We start from the raw sequence: 13,460 nt of genomic DNA on the forward strand, positions 1-13,460 counted from the left end.
ACCTCTAAATATGTGAAACAGTCCAGCTGGGATTCCTAGGCCTCATTTTAGAACAGTGTAAATGTCCAGGTGGTTCCAGATAAGAGGCTTTTGATTAACAAGCAATTGGCCTCCCCTGGTAGACTGTGTCTGAAGAACTGCATGCCTCCTGCATGAGCTTTTCCTCCTCTCTGGGTAAGATAATCTCCTGCAGAGTTTTAGGAGCTCTTCTGCAGCAGGGAAGGAAAGAAATAACAGTGCAGCTCTAATGAGCCTTCGTCTCCCAGCCTGAGATGGGGATGCCAGCAGGGGAAGTGGCATTTGTTCTGCTGGAAGAGAGTCTGACTGTGGATTTTGGGGCCTGTGGCCTGGCTTCTGCTATCTAATCACATTTTCAGAGGATGCAAATCAGTACTGCATTATGCACAGGAGTAGCACTGGATAGACTTCCTGAAAAGCTTCTGTGTGACTGTAGTTTATGAGAATGGGTGAGTCTGATCATTTTCATAGTGATGTAAAATGACAGTAGGTGTGATTGAAGCACTTCAGGTGGCAGCCTGGAAACAGAAGGGCAAGGGGAATAAAGATAAATTATTGGTATTTTGAAAAATTATCTGCAGAAAATAGGCTTCCTCACAATAAGTGATGCAAACCTCAAATTTTTACTGGTAGGTATAAGGCGTGTGTGTGGTGTGGATGAAGTTAGAAGTGTCTGAGCAGATAGTAAAAGTGAGGATTTGGGATTTTCCAGTGAGAAAGAGCAGGGTACTGTGGGGGTGAAAAGAACAGAGGCAGGAAGGCAGGATTGTTCTTTGGTTACATGCATTAAAGGTCCTGTGGAATGGTTGCAGTCAGAGCAGCCAGCAGGCTGAGTTTGGCACTGTGGCAGCTGTGTGTTGATAACTTGAAGCAGAGAAGTAAAGGGAGATTTCCACTGAAAGGAAAAAGTAAACTTCCAAGATTACCATCATTCCTTCATTCCTTTCTGAGGCTGTTGTTTGTCAACTTCCTAAAAAGTTGCATCTGCCTGGTGGGTGATACTGCAGCTAAAGGTATCCTCAAAATCAAGCAATTTCCTTTGGTACCATTCATTTTGGAGAGATATCACTTGCTACTGCAGAGTAAAAGTATGTTCTTGTATTTCAAGTGCAGAAATGAATTTGATTTTCCCTTCTCAGAAAGTATGACAGAGATGAAGTCTGTTTGAATCCCTGTTAAGAGTGTGGGAGGCAGATAAACTGTCTTCTTATCTAAGGTTTCTTTTCTAAACATATGGTGGTTTATGGAGATGGAAGCATCTGCTGTTGCAGCTCCTGTGTTAATGTATGAAGTAGTGTCTGATCAATCAGGGTTTTGCAGCATGAGTGAAAGCATTTGTTCAGCTCTCTTTGTGTGAGAGTTGGATGCACCACATCCTTCAGTCACGTTCTAGCGTGTTTCTCATGTGAGTCAGCATTGGGTAAGAATTAGTGTAAATGTTCTGTGAAAACTAGAAATACACTGCAGCAGAAAAGGTAGAAAATTAGGAAGCTGATTGTACTGTTTCATTCAAAAATTGACTTCAAGCATATTAAATTTCTGATTTTTTGTTGTAGGAACTTCTGAGCTTATTCCGTGAGATGTGAAAATATGCTGAATCTGTAGATTAAATAACTGATGGTGTTACTAAAATGTAGAGCATGGATTAAAGTGCCTATAAACATCTACTTTGTGTTGTATCTCAGCCCTTTCTTGTGCAGTCTGGCTTGGCAGCCTGATCCTTTGCATGTTTGAAACTGGAACAGAGTGCTCAGGGGTGAATCAGCTTTTCCACTGCTGACACGGGTTAGAGACCCCTGATGCAGGATTTGCTGCTGCCTGCTCTGTGCTTTAGAGGGTGAGCAAGAAGAAGTTGTGCAGGCCAGGGAGGAGTCCAGAGCTGCTGCCCCACAGTGCTCACAGGTCTTTGATGTCTTTGTGGCTCGAGTTCAGCTGGGAGCAGGTGAGCTCTTGTGGTTTTCTGTCTTGTGGCAGTAGTGGCATTGCAAGTTCTGTGTTTCTGAAGTTGGCTGTGACTGACAAGTTCTACCTTTCCAGCTCTTCTACAGAGACTGCTCACATTTGTGCTCCAGCCTCTCTTGCCATGGAACAGGACAAAAGTAATTCCTCTTGCTGCTTGAAGGGGAAGGAATATGTGCATGAGTGGCTGTTTGGGGGGAAACTGCCTACCTGCAATAACTTCTTGTCATTCCCAAGACTCCAGCTGCAGAGACACTGCACCATTTAAGAAGTCAGATTTTAAATTGACAGGCTAAGCTAATAAACTTGCAGAGGCATGCTGAAAGGAAGGTACCTCAGTGAAGGGTTGCTATGTGCCAGACTGATTTAAGCAAATACTTAACGAATGTTAGAGGCATGTTCATGGAGGTCTTTTTAGTTTCTGTAAAACCATCCAAATGTTGCTTGGCTAAATGACACAGATTTTCTTGTGCAGACAAGAATTAAATTGGACGCTTTAAACCTTGGAGGTGGCCTTAATTAAAACACAGATACTTTTCCAGGAAGCACAAACTATTTTGTTTTGATTCAAAACCCCTTATGAATCAATCTTTGTAGGTATTTTGGCTATTTTGCCAGTTCCTTAAGCATAACATCAAGAACAAAGGATGCCACTGTCTCTATTGATACATCTCATATTTGTTATTGAATATGTTTTCTAGAAGTATTTCCTTTAGTTTTCCATTTCCTGAAATACCTTAATTTTGTCAGTTAGCATGAATCTCTTCTCTGGTGTCAGCAGATGTGGAGACTCATCACCTATAAACCAGGAGATGGCCAAGTTCTGGATTGCACATTAACCTTCTGTGCAAGCAAGTGTTGGGAGGCATGGCTCCTGCTGAAGTGGGAAATGTATTTTTGATCTGCTATTCATTTTGTTGCAACATCCATGATTTCAACATCAAAATCCTGAGTATTTTTCCCCATTAGGAACATTGGCAATAGATAAGTAGAAGAAAAATGACCAAGAGGGGATGGAAAAGGAGTGGTCCACAACTCTTTCCTCAAAGGGATTTCTTGTGAGAAGGAAAGACTGAGTTAGTAAGATCACAGAGAAGGAATGAAAGCCTAAGAAAATTAATTTTTGGCATAACTTGTAGAAGTTTGCTGTCCTTACAGGCAGTGTACAATCTATTTTTGCTAGTGACTGTTTTAATCCAACAATTAAGGTATTTTCTTTAATGCATGAGGAGAGAGCTGAGACATTGAGTTGCTGAAAATCTCATCAAAATCTGCAGCAGAACAAACACTTCAACCAGAGCATTTCTTGCCTTGGTTTGGTACCTGTCCTGGTGCACTCAGTGAGTTGAAGAGAGAACACAAAGTAGGTTTATATCCTTAGGATTCCTGTCTTTTATTTATCTAGAGACATAGAGAGAAACAAAGCATATTCTGTGTGCAGAATATACTTTAAACTTCAGACGAGAAAATGAATCCAGAGCAAGAAGATTGCAGGGTCTTGGTTTATCTCAGCTTTTCTTACTGGGGAAAAATGAAAGTTCCAGATGACATGGATACTGTGGACTCTGCTAAAGCTTGGAGTGAAAAACTCCAAATGTTTGTTTCTGGACAAGAGAAATGCAGATGGATATTAAGTTCAACTCATGCTTTTAGTATTTTTTCACTTCTACTTTTTTTTAACAATGGCCATTCACATGAAAAAACACAGGATCTGGTATATTGAGGGAATCACTAAGTGCTATCCTTAACAGCATGGAGAAATGTAACAGGGTTAACTGAGCAGTTTAGCATGAGTTAAATATTCTCCTATTAGAGGTGATCTAGGGATTTAAACTGTAACTTGTTTTAACCTCATGGCTAATTCTGGGGCTACATTTCATCTATTGTTTATATTTTTGTTTGTTTGTGTTTGGGTTTTGTCATTTGGGTTTTTTGCAAAAATAAATCCTTTTGCTTATATCAGTTACTCAGGCTCCATAAAGATGTTTAATTCTGGTCTGAGCCAAATATTTTTATGTGAATTTCTGCCTATTGAAAACCATGCAGAAAGAGAAATGAAATTGTCTTGTATGATTTGTGGGGAGTAGGCACAGAAGTCTGGGAATTCTGTGATCTGAGGCTGCAGCATAAGGTGCATGTAACCATTCTCATTAAGGCAGTTTGCAACTCTAGAACAAATAGTAACATAATTGCAGCCATTTTGCATTTTGTACATGTTCAGGTGGAGTCTTTGGAAGTTTCCAGTGTGGGTTGGCAGATGTCTTTTGTGTATTTTTTGCATCCAGCTGTTGATACCAGTCTGAGTTCTGCGCCAGTGGATGGTTGATGTCTTCTGGGAGCTCCTGCAGAACCTGTGCCAAGTGCAGTTTCCATGAGAGCAGTCACAGGTTTAAAACTGACTGGTCAGCCCCACTTTGTACCACTGTCCCACTCAAAAGTCCTTCAGTGAGGTCTGTTTTGTTGACAGATTTGCTGTCAGGTTAGTGGTTTTGTTTTTTTTTTTGCACAAACGAGGCCTGAATTTTTTTTGGCTTTTTTTTTTTTTTTAAGAATTAGAAAATGTGTTTTCACTTTCCTAATAAAAGACTGGAAAAAAAGCCCAAAGCACATTTGATGAAAATTTCTGAAAATGAACAGAAAACATACCTAGAAAATTTCTGTTGAAATGTGGGAGTCTTATGAAGTTCCTAGGGATTTGGAAAATGAGAACTAAAGGAATTTTTATACAACTTAATGATCATTTTCTCTAGCATTACTGTGGTCTAGTGATGAGGAAGAATGTTAGTGATTGATTATGTGAGTGGCAGGAAAGTGACCATGTGTGTATTGCCAAATCCCTGGGTTGATATATGGATCATGCATCAGCTGAAAAAAAACATAATAAAAGCGATGTGAAAAATAATTACAAAGAGAAAAAAATACATCGATGATTTTGGGGCAGTGAATGCAGCGTTGGTGTCCTCAGACCCATCCAGAGTGGCCTGTGCTTGTTTCCCACTCCCAGTCAGGACTGGCAAGCAGCAAAGTGTTAAGTTTCTGGCTCAGCGGTTCATTGTTCCCTGGGAATGAAGACACCGCCGCTGCTGCAGTCAATGTGCTCTCCCTGTGTAACCTTGCTCTGCTTTAGTGCCGACTCTTCTGGAAAAAGGTGAGGGTTTTACAGTTCAGCTGCTCCTGTAGAAGTGTCATAATCTAATTATTTTGCATGAATCTGCATTTTTGTTGTTATTTCGGTGAGCTTTGCGGACATAAAATGTGAGGAACAGCTAAGCAGATTTAAACATTTAGAAAAGGTATTAAGCAGCTTATTTTTGTGTAGTTGACCTTGTAAGCTCTCTTACATGCTGCATTTGTATATTGTGCTGAAGGGTTGTTAAACTAATATTTAGATGCATGGATCTGTAATGTGAGAGAGATGCAATGAGGAACAACTTGTGGGGTGTTTAACCTTGCTGTTTTCTAAGCTCTGTGAAGAAGGAAGGGACTGTATTACAAAATGCATTGCAGCTTTCTTTGGAGACATTGTGGCTTCTTTCAGAGCTGGTTTTCTTGATGAAAATAAAATCTTGCTGGTTGAATTAGAAGAAAGTATTTGTCAGCAACAAGAAAGGCTGAAGGTATTTTTAGGACTCCGGGAATGGCATGACATGTATTTGTGAGCCAGATGGCTTAAAGGAACATCCAGCCCAGCAGCCTGAGCGTTTGTCAGGGGGATAGGTAAGAATTTCTTTCTTATAACTGTGCTTTGGGAAATAAAAAGCTTTCTTTGAGGGGAATGAGCATGAAACTGTGTGCTGTATAGCACTTATTTACCCAGAATTGTGAGCTAGGACTTTGGTAAGCTTGTATTTCTAATCCAATAGTTGTTTTCTCTAATCAGGTTGCACTATTATGTTACTGTTCTTGATGCAATGTTGTAACTAAACCTGGCATTTTCAGCTGTTTGTTAACGTGAGATCCTGACTTAAAAGAGTTTCTCTTTCCAAAAGTTGTAACTGTTCTTTCCATTAAAATTGTGTCCTTAAGTTAGAGACCTCGTGCGATACTCTCACTTCATGGGGTGGAGTAATATGTGGGGAGAAAGGAATCCTTTATCAATTAGGGAAAAAACCCAATAAGTTCTATTGTTGACAAAGAAGTGGAAGATGTTACTGCAGAAGATACTTGAACATTTCTTTAAGGGTGCTTTTTTTTTTTAGTGTGAGTGGATAAATGAGGAATTTCACATTTTTATTATAAAAAAGCCAAAGTGTTTGCATACACTCTGGAATGGCAGCCTGCTAAGTACAGCTTTTTTACTGGAGTTGAGAAATTCCTTGATAAGCAAATTTATGTTCCTAGAGGAGGCATTTTGATATATATTTCACAGATTTGAAAATGATACTATGAAATATTTAGACATCTCTGGTTAAAGCCCAAAAACTGAAATACAAGTCAGTATATGAGTGAGTCATTTGATACTGGGAAAATAGTGAGGGCTGAGAACATAAAGACTTAACAAGATGAATTTTTACATTTGTCCTAAAACACTTAAAGCTTTTCAGACTTTATATACTTGGAGTATAATTTCACAGATCTTCAACAATTCATGCAACTAACCTATGTGCCTTTCTTTATCTTTAAAATATGAAGATAAAAAAAGAATATTATTGGTATTTTAAGATTATCTGTAAAGTGTTGCTCAAGATTTTGTATTCATTCCAGGAGGATTTATTTTAGGTGGTATGACATGGATTTGTATATCTGTGCTGAAATGACTAAACTGTTGGCTCTCAAAGCTTTGAAAGTTGAATTTAGAAGGGACTTGCATAGGCTAATTAAAAATAGATCTTAATGTGTCATCTCATTAAAATGAATGGGAACAGTGGTCTTATGCAAGAGGACAGCCTGTGGTCCACAGGATATTTCTGTGAATGAGTGTTGGTGTTACTGAACATTAACATGATTTAACATTAGTCTTTTTTAGTTCTTTCTCCTACCTTGCACCTCACTAAATAGCCTGAATCTGTTTTCTTGGTAGCAAGAGGCTGTTATTTTAGTTCTCATCCCAAAACTGTCTCTTCTGCAGGCTGAAGGAGCCCAGCATCCTCAGTGCTCACAGGAGTGTTCCAGCCTGTGACCATCCCAGTGGCCTTTTCCCTCCAGTTTCCTGATGTCTGTCTTGTACTGGCAAATCCCTCCCTGGTGCTGTCCTCTGCCTGTGGTCTCAGGAGCTGTGGAATTGCACCCCTGGGTCAGCTGCCACTGCTCCTGTGGGTCCAGCCCTGAGCTCTCCTTGCTGCAGAGCTGTGCTCTTGGCTGGTCCTTGTCTGCAGAGCTGTTCCTCAGGCTGTGCCAGCAGCCACAGAGTTTGTCTGTCCCAGGTGCAGGACTTGGCATTTGTCCCTTCTGAATGATTTAGGTTCCTGTAGGCCCAACCTGTCTTTACATGAGTGGTTACCTGCCTGCATTCTGTCAAAAAAAGCCACTTAATTCATAAAGTGCAATCACCCGTCCCTCTGTAAGGTCAAAAATTAATGGTGGTTTTTAATTAAAAACAAACTGGTAGGTAGATCCAATTTAGTGATATATCAGTCCTGTAGGAAGGTTTTTAAAGAAGGAGTTAAATTGGCTTGGTGCTTAGATTCTGGAGCACATGAAACGTTTATATTTGGAAGTGTCTGTTACTTTTGCTCTGGCTGTATATTCAGTGAATGTTGCTCCTAGTGATGTGTGTTGGATCTGAAGCAAAAGCTGCCTGAGGTGTCCCTTTCTCATCTTGCTGGTCTATTAACTGTGACTTTCCCTGATTAGAGAGATTCTAATGGAAAGGTTGCCTGCAAAAATAATTCTTTTGCAAGCGCAGAAGGTGTGTGAATGCATCTCTGTGTGATGAGTGTGTCTTACTGCAGTACTACTCCTTCCTGATCTGGCCTCTGTTCATTGCACTGTTAATGCTGTTGTTTGATAGTGATTCAATCAGTAAATTGGAAAGCCAGTTCATGGGTAGCTGTAACATCTTGGAGGCCAAGAAATGTAGGAAAGGTTCAGGCTATTAAATGAGCAAAGCTGCATTCATGAGTAGTGTTGGTTTATAGTCTTGTGTTCTGCTCTCCTCAAAGAATAAGTAAAAATTATAAGCATCTATAGAAAGTCATGCAGAAAAATATCCTAGTACCCTGTAGAAAGATAAAGTAGTTCAGTGATTTTTTTTGTTTGTTTTTTTGGTAGAATGCTCCTTAGAAATGAAGATTATACACATCTGTTCCTTGCCTCAATGTAGTTCCAAAATACACAGGTAGTCTTGCAGGGGACCCGAGTAGTATGAGTTCAGTATCTGTCTTTCCCTAGTTTTTTTGGGGGTTTTTTGTGTTGTGTTTTTTTTTTTAAAATTAAAGAAAAGCTGTTCTTGGAAAAACTACAAGCATACTTAAAGGTTTTCTCAAATAATTTTTACTCCTATTTCAAAAATCCTGAGGTTAGTCTGATCCTCTGTTTGACCTCGGACAAACACGAGTTCTGGCACAGTTATGAAATACCTACTCATACGGTGTGTTTACTAAACTGTTGACATTAATCCAGGCAGATGTCAGTACTTAGGCAGTGGCAGGTCATAGAGTCTGCAGCAAATATTGCTCTTGAAGCCAAAATATTGTGGATTGTGGTTGACATTTTTTGCTTCCTTTAAAAATATCCAAGCCCAGCACATTGGGCCAGTGTTACTGAGAGCTGTGCAGGTTACTAACAACAAACCCTCCTGGGCTGTGGGGGGAACACAGTTGTGTCCTTGTTGGGCCAGTTGTTAAATGAATGTAAATGTTCCTGGGCTTGATGTGTGAAATGAATGTCATGGTGGTGGTGTAAGGCTGCTAAAAGGAGCTGCTGTGACATGAAAAGCCTATTGCACAGTGAGCACTGCAGCTCAGGTCAGGCAGGTGGGCTCCTGGAGTGTTTTTCAGCTTTGTGATTGATTGAATTTAAGTGACTTTTACTGAGTTACTAATATTTAACCTTTATAGTTCTCTTAAAAAAAAAATCAATTATTTACTACTTGTGCAAGGAACTGAGAATTATGTACTGGAATTTGTGGAAATTGGAGAGCAGTATTTTACTCCTGGCATTTCTGGTATGTGGGTCTGCAAACTCAGTTCCAAGGCTTTGCCAAAGGAAAACTGCCATGCAGTAGATATATGACACTCAAAATAGAGCAACAAGAGAGACACTGAAAGGCTGAATATTTGGTTAGAAATTCTCAGAATACTGTTCCTTTCAGTCTTGGTCTCTTCAGAGCTGATGGAGACAGCTTCTAAGATATATTTTTTCCTCTCTTGCCTCCCAATCTGGATTGTAATTTCCTGATGTAGGAGATACTGCCACCTTGGATGATTTGTGTTTGTCATGTTGAAGTGTCTCTGGATTCCTGAGCACACCAGAGTGAACAGCCATGAACTCCATGCATCTCTTGGGCATGGGAATGAATGCCTGTGAAATACATAAGGTATTACCATTATAAAAGGTGTTACCATTTATTACTTGCTCTGGAAGCTTCTATCTTGCCAAGGGAAAGGAAGTGCCTTCTGTTTATTCTGGATGTTCTTTACTGCTTGGGTTTTTGGAAAGAAGAATTGTTGAGGTGTGTTTTTTTTTTTACTTTTGGCAGCTGTACTGCTTTTCAGAAATGAAGGGGAGATGCATGATAGACCCTCGAGTCCAGTTTCTTTCCAGGAAAATTTGTAAGGAACTGCATTGTGAAACAATTCTTGTTATGTTTAAATAATGGATTATTCTTTTGTGGCATTTAGTATTTTTGTTTGAACTTGAATAAATAAATAGAAAAGGGTTTTAACTGTACTGTCCAAATAGCAATTTATTGGTGAGTGGACTCATTGTTACAGTATTGCATAAGTGAAAATTATTCTCATGAACCCGTTGGTTATCTGAATTATGCAGTTCTGCTTTTTTAAAATTTCAGTTGTTTCTATCTAACTGTTCAAACCTGCCAGCTGTGCTTGCATTAACAGAGCTTTAGGCAGTTGAGTTAAAAATACAGATAATCTGTTTTTTTCATGCAGCATGTATCAGGACTGAGAAAGATCCTTTGGATTTGAAAGGCATGTCCTTTGCATTGCCTGTTTTCAGGAGCAGGTTTTCTCTATTTAACGTGGGGGGGGAAAAGTGACGAAGAAATAAAGAAACATTTGACTTTAAGTTTCAAAATCCTGCTTGGAGAAACCAGCTGGGAGAGGATGGATTTAAGACACTCATCAAGATATTATGACCATAGGCTGAGACAGTTGTTGGGTAAATTGGCAAAATGTATTTCCTAGAAGACTTCACAGCACTGGAGAGGAAAGGAATTGGACAGAGTAAGACTTTTATTCACTGTGTCTGCATGGAAGGAGTTCATGATAGGGAGGTGGCTGAGGTAAGAATCAAGGGTTGAATGTCAGGCTCTATGAACTGAATGTTTCCTCCTGTGTCCTTGTGCCCAGCTGCAGTCTCCTCTTCTTCTCCCTCTGCACTTATCAAAGTGGTTATTTTTTGTTGCACACTGAAATGAGTGGAGGGATTCTTGTTTCTTGGTATGTTGAGGAGGGGCAGAGATACACTTGTGTGATTGTGCTTTGTGTGCATGGAAGTGCAGGGCTGGAAAGGTTCTCTTGGTTCCTCAGGGCAGATCCCAAGCAGGACTGAGATTGCTGAAGACTTGGAAACCTCCTCTGGCCTAAAGCACATCTGTCAATTTAAAACTGTCTAAAACTGGAGTGTGCAGCTCTGACATGGATCATGACTCTGTCTGCTTAAGTGGTGGAAGTGGTTGAAGTCCAAAGGACAGTGTTTGTGTAAATACATTTGTGTTGGTGAATAAAGTAAACTAATAAGCCTCAATGTGCTTTTCATACACAGGGTTAACTTTTTTTTCTGTTCTGCCTTCAGAATGGTCTACATAGTGAGTCTGTATTTTCCTGCCAAATAAATTACCAAATGTCTTGGTTGAATAGCAAGGTACTGAACAGGCACAGGCTGAGAATTATGGAGATTCTGTCATTTGATTTAAATGCAGCATTTCAACATCTTCATCATTTTACAAAATGCCAGAATGGTGAAGGAGAGGAGAAGAAGATGAAGCAGATCCAGTGGAAGTAATACTTGGTTATTTAGCTTTGGTTTGTATTTGTTCCTTTTGTAGCAGTAGCCAAGCATGAGTTTTTATTCTGGTTAGAGATGGAAGGGATGTACAGCAGCGTCCTCACTCTGGTGGTTATTAATTTATCCCTTCCTCTTTAATCTGAGTGTGCCTGATGTCAGTCACAGCAAACTTTAACCTTGTCATGGCTGGAAGTGCCAGAGCAGCAGGTGTAGCTCTGAGCTATGAAAGAGATGCAAGGAGCCATGGAAATATTTAATCCATGAGGAGTTCTGCTCTGTGTGCCTGTCTTCTGACTGTTACCAGAGATAGAATAGATTTTGTTTGTTTCTTCTGTGCAAGCTGCAGTGCTTGTATCCTTAAACAACTCTGAAATGAGGAGGTTCCTTCTCTGTTGTAGTAATTTTTATCTTACTAGGACAGTTCTGTTCCAAAGTGTCAGTGCATGTTAGGATTGTCCATCTGTGTTACCACAGAGAATGGAAAAACACCTCTAGCAGTTTTTGAGGAGCAGTATGTTAGGCTTGGACAAATCTTTCTGCAGATGACCTTCTGGTGGCCATGCAAAAAGAACCTGGCAAGCACCCAGATCCTCTTTTATGGAGAAGCATTAATTGTCTGCAGACTGCTGAGCAGGAAGAATTATTATAATGAGAGGATATAACTGTTTGTCTGCTCCTGCTCCTCTGCAGCCTCACATGCTTGTTCTGAGCCAAGGTTCACCTTGGTGTGGTCGTGTTAGCACAGGGCATGAGGCACTGGGGATGGGTCATCTGTACTTCTCTAACTGGGAAACCTATTCTGCTCGCAAAAATGAGCAATTTCTTCAATCATTTCTGCCTCCCTAATTTAATGGCCTTGCAGTTAAGCAGTGAGATTTCTGTGTGGCAGTGTTAGAGAGAGAGCCTGTTTCACAGAGAGTGCAGTTCATCTGTATGCACAGGGTCAGCCTGAGATTTAAACCCTCTCTAAGACCTTCTTAAGCTCCTTGGGCTCAATTGCTCCATAGATTGTTGCCTTGCAGAAGTGAGGGAGTTTGACATGGTAAGAACAATGGGTAAATTATTTTTGAGGAGGGTGGGTTTTGGTTTTTGCTTTAGTCTGTGGATATTTTATTCTTGGGAGATGATGACCTGCTGCAGTCTGGGAAATGTAAGCTTGAATTTTGACATATATTCTTTTTGGGTCCAAGTCACTAAAGACTCAGAATTACATTGCCAAAGCAAATGGTGTCTATAATGTTCTTTGGGATCATTAACAGCTTCTACCTTTGTTTAAGAGTTTCCCATATTGAGAAGGAATAATTTGTTTGTACTCATAAATGTTCTGGTTTCTTCTTTGCCAGACTGACCTGAAAACCTCTGGTAGCTTTTGACTTTTTGAAAAATGTATCAGCATAAATGATTGACTCCTACCCCAATATTTGTTTTCTTAAAGTAAAAGTTTTGCTAGTTAAAAGGTGATTACTTTATTTCCTCACTTTTTGTTACTGTGGAAAGACTTTGTTTTGGTTATGTAGTAATGAAAGAAATCAAATTCTTTGAGTCAGCATTTCCCCCCTCAGTTTGAGGAACTGATCTGTGTAGTTAAGGCTTGTGGGGTTTTTTGTGTGTTGCTTGGGGGTTTTATTTTGTTGGGTTTGGTTGGTTTTGTTGAGTTTCTTTTGCAGGGTGGGGGAAGGGTGTTCAACATTTTTTAGATTTGGGGAACTCCAGAAAGTTTACCCAGTTCTCCTCGCTCCTAAGTAAAATCTTTTCACCAGCTTCTTCTGCTTTACTTCACAGTTTTGTTTGTGCAGTATAGCTTTGGGGGAAATTGTCTTACGGATTTCCAAAGTAAAACTCTAGTCTGAGTTGCTTCCTTCCAGCTCTAGATGGGCATCTCCTTCAGGGACTATGAAAGATTTCTGGAGTCTGCAGAGGCCTGGAGGAATCCAGTAAATTGCCTCAGAGCTTTTCCTGTCCCATCTGTCCTCTTTCTGTGGAGAAGATTATCTGTGAATGTGACTGTCTTGGTGCTGTGTGTTGTTCAATTGCATCCCATGTTTTCTGGAACTCCTGGGACATTCATGAGGGCTGTTCTTAAATTTGGAACAAGAAGAACTGAACCATGTAGCTTTTTTGACTTTGTGGTGTCTCATTCTATGCTTTAGCATAGGATCTGAGCTGTGGAAATGGATACACATGGACTTACTTTTGGGCAACTGGCTCAGAGTGGCCCTGATTGAGCAAGGGGGTTGGACAGGGTGACCTCCAGATGTCCTTTCCAGCCAAAACAATCCGTGAAGAATCAATTCCCTGTGTAGATATATTTAATTATATAGTTATATGTTTAATTCAAGGCAGGAGTACTAGAA

The 13,460-nt window shown here is 40.1% G+C and overlaps 1 protein-coding gene across 6 annotated transcripts in view; it reads left to right on the plus strand.

The window, feature by feature from the left end:
* Positions 1 to 13,460, plus strand: part of GALNT11 (polypeptide N-acetylgalactosaminyltransferase 11) — a 43,217-nt gene that overhangs the window by 1,800 nt on the left and 27,957 nt on the right. Inside the window, exons 1-2 of one of the 6 annotated variants that reach the window (XM_064431463.1) lie at positions 4,984 to 5,125; positions 5,516 to 5,694. The exons of 4 other annotated variants lie outside the window; for them this stretch is intronic. The gene's annotated coding sequence lies outside the window, so the exon portion shown is untranslated. Of the gene's footprint in view, positions 1 to 4,983; positions 5,126 to 5,515; positions 5,695 to 13,460 lie in introns of those variants that run through there. One more of the 6 variants, XM_064431388.1, reaches the window with a different exon arrangement.

The sequence above is a fragment of the Passer domesticus genome, chromosome 1 (assembly GCF_036417665.1).
Source record: "Passer domesticus isolate bPasDom1 chromosome 1, bPasDom1.hap1, whole genome shotgun sequence".
Lineage (NCBI taxonomy): Eukaryota > Metazoa > Chordata > Aves > Passeriformes > Passeridae > Passer > Passer domesticus.